The following is a 12,146-nucleotide window of genomic DNA, read 5'->3' as shown; positions in this document are numbered from 1 at the left end:
TGTACATTTTAATGGTAACCATCATAGAGATATATACATCTTAAAAGAAAAGAAACAGAATGAGTGGGAAGCAATAGACAAGACGTAGAAAAAAAAATCCTAGAAATAAATTGTTATGAGCTTGCTGGAATACAAAACCAATTTTAAGAATCAATACTAGCAAGAGCCAATGCAATGTTTTAAAAGTTAAAAAAAAAAAAATACTATCTATTTCAGTGATGATAAAATGTATGGTCCCTAAAAATAATCTAACAAAAGATGTATAGAGGCACCTGGGTGGCTCAGTCGGTTGAGCATCCGACTTCAGCTCAGGTCATGATCTCACGGTTCGTGGGTTCGAGCCCCACATCGGGCTCTGTGCTGACAGCTCGGAGCCTGGGGTCTGCTTTGGATTCTGTGTCTCCCTCTCTCTCTCTGCCCCTCCCCCGCTCATGCTGTCTCTCTCTCTCTCTCTCTGTCAAAAATAAATAAAACATTAAAAAAAATTTTAATAAAAAAAGATGTATAAAACATTTATGAGAAACATTGCACAGCGTTATTCAAAGACATGAAGACCAAAATACATAGAGAAATGAGTCATGCTTACATGTAGAAAGCCTCAACAATATATATCAATTCTCTCAAACAAATCTGTAAATTCAATTCATTTTTAATCAAAATCTCCATATATTTTTTCCTCCAAGCCCAACGAACTGACAAATATCAGTATTTAGCCTCTCAGATATCAAGATTACCATAAAGTTATAATAATTAAATTGCTTGTCCCGAGGGAGACTCACACTTGAAATAAAAATAATAATTGAAACATGAAAGTTAACATTTATTATTACATACCAAGTTATGCACAGAAGACTCAAAGTCCAGTCTTGCTCATTTAATCCCCCCAAAGACACTTATTAATATCATCTCCTTTTCGCAGAGGAGAGGAGGTAGGGTGGCAATCCAGAGAGATTATACGATTTGGAGAGGATGGTCTCCCTGCTCAGTAGTGGAACTGGGCTCTGCACCCAGGCCGTCTCTCCACAATCTCTGCTTTGGCGCCTCTTTTAGGAACACGGTATTCTACAAAGTGGCATTACAATTCAGAAGGTAAAGGCAAGAAGAGTCATTAAGTGGGAATGGAACAATTGGCTAACCATAGGCAACATGGCCACGCCCACACAGACACACACACACACACACACACACACACACACACACGTTCCAGGATGACTAAAGACCTCAATTTAAAGACAAAGTTTTGGCAAAAACAAATATAAATATCCTCTTCATAACATTGAGATTTCTTAAGTTACAAAAGCACTGGCATTCAACAAAAGATCGATAAGCTCAGCTACTTTAAAATTTATAAGTGTTCGGGGCGCCTGGGTGGCTCAGTCGGTTGAGCATCTGACTTCAGCTCAGGTCATGATCTCGCAGTTCATGAGTTCGAGCCCCAGGTCGGGCTCTGGGTTGAGAGCTCAGGGCCTGGAGCCTGCTTCAGATTCTGTGTCTCCCTCTCTCTCTGCCCCTCCCCTGCCAGTACTCTGTTTCTCTCTCTCTCTCTCTCTTTCAAAAATAAGTAAGACATTAAATAAATAAATAAATAAATATAAAATCTATGATTTTTATACAACAATTTCTCCACATGTGCACAGAGATGTTCACTGTTGCAGTATTTCACTGGCAAAATTTTGCTAGTAAATCTCTAACAATAGCAAAATGATCTGCTCTATTATGCTATGTTCATGTAATGACATACTTATGCTTATTTTATTAAGTGAGTTATTCAAATTTATTAAAATGGATGACCTAAATTTATGTCTATCACCATGAATACACTTCAAATAACCCTAAAAGAACGTGAAGCAACAGAAACACAGAATGCAAAACACTTCTGCGAAGCATAAAGACACATCACACCATATTATTCATCATTTATGAAACCACATGTGTGGTGCAGTATAAATGCACATGAGGAAGGACATGCGACATTTGCAGGATGTTGGTTTCCTCTGGGAAGTGGAACGAGAAAGGGGAACAGGGCGAAAGTGGGCTAAGTAGAAGATTTCAAAAACATATGACGTTTTACTTCTTGAAAAACAATATATATGAAGCAAAATGTTAACACAGCCGTGCCTGGGTGGTGGCCACCTGGACACTCATTCTATTGTTCTCTGTACTTTTTGGATTGCTTGAAATACTCTGTAATTAAAATGCTGTTTTGAAAATTGGCTCTTAGGTGGGGGGTAGACTGGAGAGGGAGAGGGGTCCAGTAGACGAGCGAGGAGGCTATTTCATGAGCCCAGACTGGCCAAGGTGGAGTCTGGAATAGAGTGATGGCAGAGGGAATGTTTTGCTCATAGATTAATTGTGGAAGGGGGTAAAATAGAAGAAGAACATAGAATGACTGTTGGGTTTTTGATCTGGGTAACAGACAGTGGAGCCATTTACTAGAAGAAGCTAGGAACAGCAAGTTTAGGGAAGAAATAAAGAGTGTCTTGTGGATATGGCAGATTTAAGATCATTACTAAACATCCAAGTGAGTTGTATGGACAACATAGGCAGATTGGATGCAGATTCACACCCGGAGCTCAGAGGTGAGGTCAAGACTGGAAATATGAGTTGGAGGTCATCCGTTTATTTAAAAAAAATTTTTTTTAACGTTTATTTATTTTTGAGACAGAGAGAGACAGAGCATGAACGGGGGAGGGTCAGAGAGAGGGAGACACAGAATCTGAAACAGGCTCCAGGCTCTGAGCTGTCAGCACAGAGCCTGACACGGGGCTCGAACTCACGGATCGTGAGATTATGACCTGAGCTGAAGTCAGCCGCTTAACCGACTGAGCCACCCAGGCACCCCGTAGGAGGAGGTCATCCGTTTAAACATGGCATTTGACATCTCAGAGAGATCTTCTCAGAGAATGTGGATGGAGAAGAGGAGAAGCAAGGGCCAAGTTTGGGGTATGGAAAAATTAACAAGTGAACACCTAAGGAGGGGGTGTGTGGTGTCCTGAATAAGGGCTCCCCCTTGTCCAGATGTCCATGTCCTAATCCCCAGAACTGGTGAGTATCTTAGCTCACAGGGTAAAGGAGACTTTGCAGATGTGATTGATGGTAAGGAAGTTCAGATGGTGAGACTATCCTGGGATGCCTGGGTGAGCCAAACATAATCACAAGGGTCCTTATCAGAGGGGGGCAGAGGAGGTAGGGTCAGAGAGAAATGCAAGAACAGAAGCAGAGATCAGACCGGAGAGAAGATGCCATGCTTCTGGTTTTGAAGGTGGAGAAAGGGATCACACGTCGAGTAACTGGGTGACCTATAGATGCTGGAAAAGACAAGGGAGCAGACTCTCCCCAGGAGCCTCCAAAGGGAATGCAGCTCTGCCACACCTCGACTTTAGCCCAGAGAGATCCGTGTTGGACTTGTACTCTACAGAACTGTAAGATAATAAACTCATGCTGTTGAAGCCACTAAGTCTGTGGTAATTTTTCACAGCAGCAGCAGGAAATTCATATAGGGACTCACTAATGATGTCCGGGAATCAGCAGCTGGGAGCCCAAGGAGGGAAGCAAGTGCGAGGCTATCTGTGCTGCACAAGTCCGTGGTGAGAGCATCTCCAAAAGAAAGGAGGGGATGCGAGATACGGTCCAAGGGGAGAAAGTTTTGACCGCTGGATTTGCTAAAATGAAGGTTGTCGGTGACAAAGTAGCTTCCTAGAGAGTGGGCTTCACCACAGCTTTGACTGGAGTGGGTTAAAGAGGGGAGGAGAGGCGGCGGAGAGCACAGACATGGTCACTGAAGTTCGCTAAGGAGTCAGATGGGTGGCTGGCGCAGCTTGTGTATTTCCTTCCACTGAGTCACACGCTAATGGAAATGTCCCAACAGAAACTACAGAGCTGACCTTGTAGGAGGAAGCCTTCATGGGCTGGCAGCAAAGAGCCCAGGACAACCCAAGACACATTCCATCCGGGACACTGACCTTGCCGGGGGCCTTCAGGAGGGAGGGGGGCGGCACGCAGATGGGATGATGCGAGTGAGGGCATGGAGCCTTTCTCTGAGCTTCTCCGAGCTCAGGGGAACTGGGCTGAGGTTTGGCAGAGATGGCAGAGATGGGAAAGGAATGGGTCAGGAGGCTGGGGAAGAACAAAGAAGTTGTGAAATTGCCACTTGGCGGAGCAGAATCGCGATCCGCCACCCAGCAGCCGTAAAAGCAGGGACTCAAGGTATGTCCGTTTCCTCACCCTCCATGAGGTCCCCATCTCCACCAGGTGTGGAAGCACCAGGAGTCCAAGGCAGAAGGAGAATAAAAGAAAAGATGGGCTTTCTTTTATGTTCCCTAGCAAAAACCTTACAAAAGTGCCCCAAATGTCACACCTGTATTTTGGCGAAAAAGAAAAGCATCCTAAAGGCAAAGCCTGTGTTTAGAACTTGGACAGCAGGAAGGACAGTCCTAAAAAGTTAATGAACACAACAAACTCAAGGTTCTTTGGGGACAATTTTGAGGCATTAAAACTTAGTTGTCAGTTTCTTAGTTTTTTAAAAAAAAAAATCAACGTGAAGCTTTGTCATGGGTGCTGTAAAATCTGTTATCATGTCTTAGCCTTTGGAAGTTTTCCTTAATTTAAATGTTGAACTATGACACAATTTTCATAAGCCTACACTGCTAACCATATGTTTCTAGAGAAGAAGGCTGTTTGCACTGCCTCCCCCATTTGATGAACTAGTTTATAACCGTGAAAATGTGATTCGTTTATTTATACTTAATCAAAACACACTACAAAAAGTTGATAGCTTACTCCCAGAGCTTTGCATCATTGCCGACAGATGAGAAAAAAGTGTTCAGCAACTTAATCTGATTTACCATCATAAATATTCACATCTTACATATTTGTTCCATGAAGCGGTTGTGTAAGTGGCTTTCATTGATTTTCAAATTTATTGTCTTGACTGTGTAATGCAAATCAATTATTGAAATTGTTTAGTAATGTGCACCCATCCAATAAATAGTGAAGAATTTTCCTCTCCCTCTTTGTCTCATGAAATGAATTAAAATGAACAGGATGGAGTTTTAGAATCCTATAATCCATCATGCCCACATTAAAGAGGATATTTCCATCACATAAGTTAAACAAGTTCTCTGCATATGCAGAGCGAGTAGATGGTAAAAGTCTACCATCATCAGTAACTTCTTTCTTAAAAAATTTACTACTAGGAGTTCTGTTTCCAGTAATATGGCAGGCCCAGTGTTCGGACTAAATCCTGAAAACAGCTAAGAACTCTGGATATATATTTTTTTGTAATTCTTAACAACATCTTTATGAATATCAGGCCAAAATCTAAAGGAAAATTGTAAGTGAGAAGCCTACTATTGAAATCACTTTTGCCTTGAGAGCAAATCCGGTGAACTTTCATCTTCGTGACCTTTATGAAAAGCCTGCGTCCCATTACAAAGTGGAGAGTATGGCAGGAGACCCTTCTTCCACAGAGCTGGGACCCCAAAGGAATCCAGCCCCCTATGAGGGTGAGGGAAACAGACCCCACACTCAGGCCCATAGAAGACCACCACAGTGCTAAGAGCACCGGGCTAGGAGCAGGTGGTCCTTTAAGAATTTGTCATGAAAAATAAGCTTTCTACCGTGATTAACATTAACTAAGATGAAATCCACAGATTGAAGAGTTTTGGACTTGCCAGGTAAATTTTACCAATAAAACCAGAGTAGCTATATTAATATCAAAGGGGGAAAAGAGTAGATTTTAAAGTAAGAACATCATTAGGGACAAAGAGGGTTATACTGTAACAATAAAAGAAAATTTACTGGGAAACCTTTTTGCCCTAATTTTATTTTTTTGGTTTGTTTTGTTTTGCTTTGGCTTGGGAAAAGCTACCGTTACTCTTATTTTCCCCCCAAAACCTTATATATTCCATGAGGCATTTCCAATATCCTAAAGCCCTTGGCTTTGGAACTGGAAAGCCAGCTTGGGTTCCATGGAAACAGAGTCTGAGATGCAAAACTGCACCCAGGGGGGTTTACTGGGAGTGTTCTCAGAAGACACATCTTTGAGGAAGTGGGGGAAGGTGGAATTGAGCACTGGGAGAGGATGACTCTTGCCACGATTGCATCTGGACCCCCCAGGCCAGTCATCGGACATGGACTGCGCTCTGAGAGGTGAAGGAACCTTGCAGGGGGGCACTTCCCTGAGGCTGAGGGCAGTTCCCAGCGAGGCAGCTGAGTGGTGGACAACCTGGCCCTAAAGAGAGCTCCAAGCAGAGCCCCGCAGTGCCCATGGTCCATAGTCACCACGGATGAAGTTGCTTCTTGTCATGAGTATGCCCCATCAGGGAAGCTTCTTCTCCAGGATTTTGATAGGACCAGTTGCCTGAGAAACTTAGAAAAGAAGGTGATTATAATAAACAACAGCCCCCTGCCACAGTTGATCTCAGGCTGTGACTGACACTCATCATCCCCCCCTCTGCCACCAATTCAAGACTCCCCACTCCTTCTACTTGCTCCTCTGCTGGTCTAGGCAGGGGGCCTGGTAGGGGGACGCAGACATCATCTCTGAGGGGTCTGAACCCCAGGTTGTCAGTCTCTTCTCAGGATACGACTCTTGTACTTGTCCACCTGTGTTAGGAGCACAAAGAGACTCTCTGGAGCAACCTCGGAGCATCTTCCCTGGCCTCATTGTGCATCTACAACCCAACCTCCCTGATGACTAGGGTCAATCATACCCACCATGATGAAAACTCCTCTTCCTGTCCGCTGGTTAATCGTCATGAGAAACCCCAAGTGACCAGGCAGTGGGTACAAAGTTCTGTAAGTGTCTTACTGTGTCCTCTGGTGAAGACGTTCTTCCGCTGGAAGCCGCAGAAGCCAATGTGGCAAGGACGGAAAGCACAGTTCCCTCTGTTGGTCACTGGGACCAATGGTGAGAAGGACCTCTCCTACTGCTATCTTCTGGTTCTCAGAGCCATGTATTCTACCTGTCAAGGCCACAGCATCATCGACACGGCATGCACTCTGTGTCATAGAAGATCATGCTCCGCACTCATGAGGCATCATCTCTAATCTGGAACCTTAGCTATACTCGTAAGAGGTTTTTCTACCACTCTGGCAGGCTGGCAGCTTCTAGATGATGTCATATATGATGAAAACGGTGGATTTCATGGTCATGTGCCCACTGCTGAGCCCCCATTTCAATAAAGTGGGTCCCTCGACTGAACTGATATTACGTAGAATCCTGTGTTGGTGGATGGTGGTGCTGGCTTAGGCAGGTGCTGGGTGCTTTCCTGTAGGCAGGAAAGGCAAACCTGTGCCAAGACTATGTGATGATCTCACTCAAGATTCATCTGTATCCCTTCTATTATAGAAAAGATCCCTGTAGTCAGTATTTTACTAAATGTCTATTACTACCACTGGGGGCTCATGGCTAGTCTCTGCTAGCAGATTGGCCTTCAGCAGTAACTGTACTTAGATAGCCTTGGTGAATGGAAGCCCATCCCAATGGGCTCACGTGTAGCCTTCATCTCTGCTGCTATGGTATCTGTTGTACCTGCACTGGGATGGCTGATGACAGGCTAACTGGTGTCGACTGGCCAAGTCACTCTATTTGTTTGCTTGCTACCTCCTCCATGGTGGATGCACTTTGCTGGGCATTACCTTGTGATATGTGTATCTTCACACTCTGCTAACTCCTAGGAGCCTATCCTCAAGCTTCTTCCTGTCTCCCAGATGCCGATCTTTCTCTTTCACCCCTGTTCGTGCACTTTGCCATAAGTTTCACATGGCACATATTCTTATCTTTGGTCAATTCTCTTTCCCTACAAAGTAGATGACTAGACGACCTACCCAGATATACGTCCCCTGGAGGACTGCTCCTGGCTGCCATCATCCAAGGCCATCCCTGAGTGGCGTAGTCCATCATTTACACGCACCAGTGAATCAAGTCGCCCTGGCCCCGTAGCGGACCATCGATGTGAGCTGAGGGAAAAATACCGGAAAACAGCGCTGGGTGATATGGGGCCCAGCTAACTGTGCAACTTCCTCATTCACTCTGACCCTGCTTATGTCCAGGCCTAGATATCTCACTTCCCCTTATGATGAGTCCACCCAATCTTATAAGTCAGTGGGTCTGACGGAACCCAGCCTGGCCATGCAGTTGACATCCCATGGTGACATGTCCCCACTCTACCAGGGCCGAGAAGCTTACTAAGAGCTACTTTTCAAATGATGCATACCTTTCCGCCACCGATAGACATGGCCTTTCTCCAAAATGCCAGGGGTTACATTCTGACTCTCCCGGGGCTTGCCATAAGCTCCACGTGATGTCTTTTGCCACCAAACATCTCCGTAGTGCCATAGAGAGCATACCGTCCCACTCCTACCAGTGAGGACCATAGGGGCGGCCAGGTTGTATGACACAAATGGCAGGGTCACTTACACCACCACCTGACCTGCTGCAGACGCTTTCTTTCCTGGATCCTACTCAAAGATGATCACCTTCCATATCACCCAGAAAAATGGGTTGAAGCAGTATTTACAGGGACAGAAGATGCTGCCTCCAAAGTCCAAAGAGGCCTACTAAGCATTGTGCTTCTCTTTGTTTTGTTAAGTTATTCATTTAGGTAGTTAGTTTTAAGAGAGAAAGAGAACACAAATGCATGTGGGGGAGTGGCAGAGAGAGAGAGAGAGAGAGAGAGAGAGAATCCCAAGCTGACTCCAAGCTCAGTATAGAGCCCGATGCAGGGCTTGATCCCATGACCTTGGGACCATGACTTGAGCCGAAATCAAGGGTCAGATGCTCAACCACCTGAGCCACTCAAGCGCCCCAAGGTGCAAGGTTCTTAATTGTCCAGGTACCCATCCCGAGTATCGGGATCTCACCAATTCTCTATTAGGACCCCGACTTTGAGACCCTGAGAATTTAACCTTCTCCAAAACTCTGCTATACTTAAGATTACGACTGGCACTCCAGTTGACCTGCTGGAGAACACTGGGATTTTCTCACAAGCTGCCAAGGAGGCACTCGGGCTTTCTTAGTTCACCTTAAACTGGTGAACCTCACCTCAGCCTCCTGCTCTCCTCAAGCTGAGGAGCTCTCAGCCACGATCACTCGGTCCCACCTCCTGTTCACCATTTTCCCTCAGCCTTTCCAGCACCATCCCCACCACCAGTGATGGGGTCCTCGCTGTCAACCTGCCACACGCACTTCTCCAGTTTTCCATCTAGAGCCCACTTTTTCACAACTACTTCCTGTGCCAACTGCCTTAGAGGTTTCCTGGAAACAGCCTGAGGTGGAAGATTGCACGCAGGTTTATCGGGGAGTGTTCCTGAGAAGTTCCCCTGGAAAGAAGACAGACAGCACATCTCAGGAGGAAAAGCTGACTTTCAGCGAGGTTGCGATGGAGGCTACCCTCAGCCAACCCTGAGAGGCGCTCTGGAATTGAAATAGCCCATCAGGTTTGGCTCAAATTGGGGTGAGGAGGCCGAGCTTCTGCATTCCTGCCTCGGTCAGTCAAATGAGCACGGGCGCCGTCCGTGGGCACGTAAGCTTGAACGAGGCAGTTCCTGGCAGCAAAGGGTGATGTCCAGCAAATGACTCAGCTGTGAGCCATCTACAGCCTTTGTTCCCAGCGCAGGGGAGGGTGCATTCCCTGGGGAGGGGTCTGGGCAAAGTGGTACCCACAGAAAGGTCTTGTTTGAATAGGAAGAGTAGAAAAAGGAACAAAGAAATCTGGGGTGAAAGAGGAAACTTCAATTAACATTTCAAAATATCATCCCACCCAGCAACTTGACAGTTTGCTAAGAGTCCCCCTTCCCCATTCTGCACCCCTAAGACACGGTTCACATCACCCTCTTTCCCACCATGCTGAAATGCCTCTGGGATCATAATTGTCTTATAGCTCCCAGGACCCTTCAAGCCTCACACAGTAGCAAAAGCAAGTGTGGAGGAAATACGTGAGGTCATCAAACAACTCATTTATATTCCTTCTGGCTAGTTATGGGATTCCAGGCCAAAGGGAAGAGCCCCAAGGTATAGCAGGAGGGCATTTCAAGCATCCCCAAGCCCAGGGCTCTTTCCTAAGACTTCCAAGGAAGATGTCGGGATATCACACAGCACAACAGATTCGAGGCAAAGACCTGAAGAAACCATACTGTTTCCTCAAACGGGAAAAGGAAAACTATGGTAAACGTGTTGTAGTAGCGAGGCAAGCACACAAAACTGAAAACAGAAACACGGCCAGGCGTGCTCAGTGCCGCAGATGTCCAGGACCCTGGGCCGCGGGCTCAGGCGGGCAGAGCCCTGGCCTTGAACCAGAAGGTTTCGCTATGTATCTCTAGAGCAAAGAACCAGAAACTGGCCTTACTCCACCCTCCGAGGCCGTACTTTATGTCCGCACAGCGGGTTCACAGAAGAAACCAGCTGTCCACAGGGTCCTCGGGCAGGTTGGGTAAGAGATGCGCATAAACAAGAGCGAGCAGCCGCCACCCACACGAGGACAGGAACTAACATCTACTCTTCCTGTGCAAAGAGTTCCCCTGGAGGCTTCCTTGTGGACGGCTCCCCTGAGGAGAAAGGCTGGGGATGGAGACCTGAGGACCCATCACACCGGATAAACCCGTGGCTCAGTCCTGGCCCTACTGATTCCTGGCTGAAAGCCTTTCACTCAAACTTCTGACAATGTTGTTTCCCCAGTGATGAAAAGGGTTAGGAACCCCAAACTTTTGAATGTGTTATAAGGACTAAAATATGTAATGTGTACAGAGCATCGATAGATCATTTCTTGTTGCAGAATAACAGAAGTTTTGATGTGCTGGGATCCTTCCAAAGAATGCTAGCTGTTTATCAAGAGGTTACTATCTTTTTTATTATAAGCTTTCCCCCAATGTTTCAGTACATCGTTTTCTGTGACTTGAAAGGTCACATTCTCTATCATTAGCTACCAAGAAGGCTTGATGTTGGCCACCATTTTGATTTTGCTTTAAGGGGAAAAAACTACTATAGATGGCAGTAACTTTGGGCTGAAATCACTGCTCCCCACCCCCCACCCCCACCCATTTCATGTGCATCCTCCCTGACCAGCAGGACCCTGGGCTAAGAGGTGAGGCTCCTTGGGACTTGTGGGCCTGACCAAAAGCCCCCAAAGCCAGAGCTGAGGGGGCAGAAGGATGACGCTCCACAACCCTGACAAGAAAGTCCACAATACATATGCTTTCTAGAACCCCGGCCTCTTGGCAGGCCTCAGCCCCTCCCACCACCATTGTCATCAGCAGAGCAGGGCTGGCCCACCAGGTGGCCCTGAACTTCCCATGCCCTGAGCAGACCCTAGGGCAACCCAAACATTGGGCGCATTCCCACTGAGCCAACCTGGGTCAGACCCACCCAAAGGCCATGGTATCTGACCCATCGAGAAACCGACTAAAACTCCATTCCTTCTGGCAAGTGACAGGAAACCAAGAAGACACCATGGCAGTTCTGAGGTTAGCAGGGAGGGTCCTGCCTAGCCCAGATCTCTGGTTTCTGTTCCTCCCACGGTTTGGTCCCCTCCCGCACTTTAGTCAGGGATCTAAGTGAATGCAAGATACAGGCAAGTGACAGAGGCTGCCAAGAGGTCAGGTTTGTGTCACCCTCGCCTCTGCCTCTCCAGGCCCTGGCACACAGGACACATCATGGCCGTGAAGGATTCTCCCCCTGTCGCCAAACCACTCTTGACTCTTCCCAAGGCAGGGAATCATATCTGGGGAGTAACACAGGCCACACACAAGTGATCCACCACAAGCATTTGGATAACTGGATACAAACCAAGATTTGTATCACAGTTTTGTGTTGTTAACAGTCAAAGGGGAAAAAAGAAAACAGTGTGACTGTGCTGAGCGCCGAGGCCCACGCACCTCTGAATAGGAAGTTCTCCTATTTGTTCCATTAACGAATGTATGTGTGGAGTTGGTGAACTTGGTACAACAAAATCGGGACTGTGAACCCAAAAAGGAAAAGAAGAAAAAGGTTCGCAAACCCTTATTTTATTTGGAAGTAAAACGCAAATTATTGCAAAGAATAACGGGCCGATTGCTATAAAGCAATTTATACATCGCTATAAAATGCCTCTGGTCGGAGCACTTAACGCCCCACGGAAAGGGGATGTCAGAAAAGCAGGAGGTAAACG

At 46.4% G+C, this 12,146-nt stretch overlaps 1 long non-coding RNA gene across 1 annotated transcript; it reads right to left on the bottom strand.

The window, feature by feature from the left end:
* Positions 1-5,806: 5,806 nt before the first annotated feature.
* On the bottom strand, positions 5,807-7,958 carry LOC115509786. Its single transcript, XR_003967494.1, has 3 exons — positions 7,831-7,958; positions 6,812-6,965; positions 5,807-6,369 (listed from the first exon to the last, which is right to left on the bottom strand). It is a non-coding gene; the product is annotated as an uncharacterized LOC115509786 (long non-coding RNA).
* Between the last annotated feature and the right edge of the window lie 4,188 nt (positions 7,959-12,146).

This window comes from Lynx canadensis, chromosome A3, assembly GCF_007474595.2.
Source record: "Lynx canadensis isolate LIC74 chromosome A3, mLynCan4.pri.v2, whole genome shotgun sequence".
NCBI lineage: Eukaryota > Metazoa > Chordata > Mammalia > Carnivora > Felidae > Lynx > Lynx canadensis.
The sequence above is the reverse complement of the archived record's forward strand: the minus strand, read 5'-3'. Positions and strand labels throughout refer to the sequence as shown.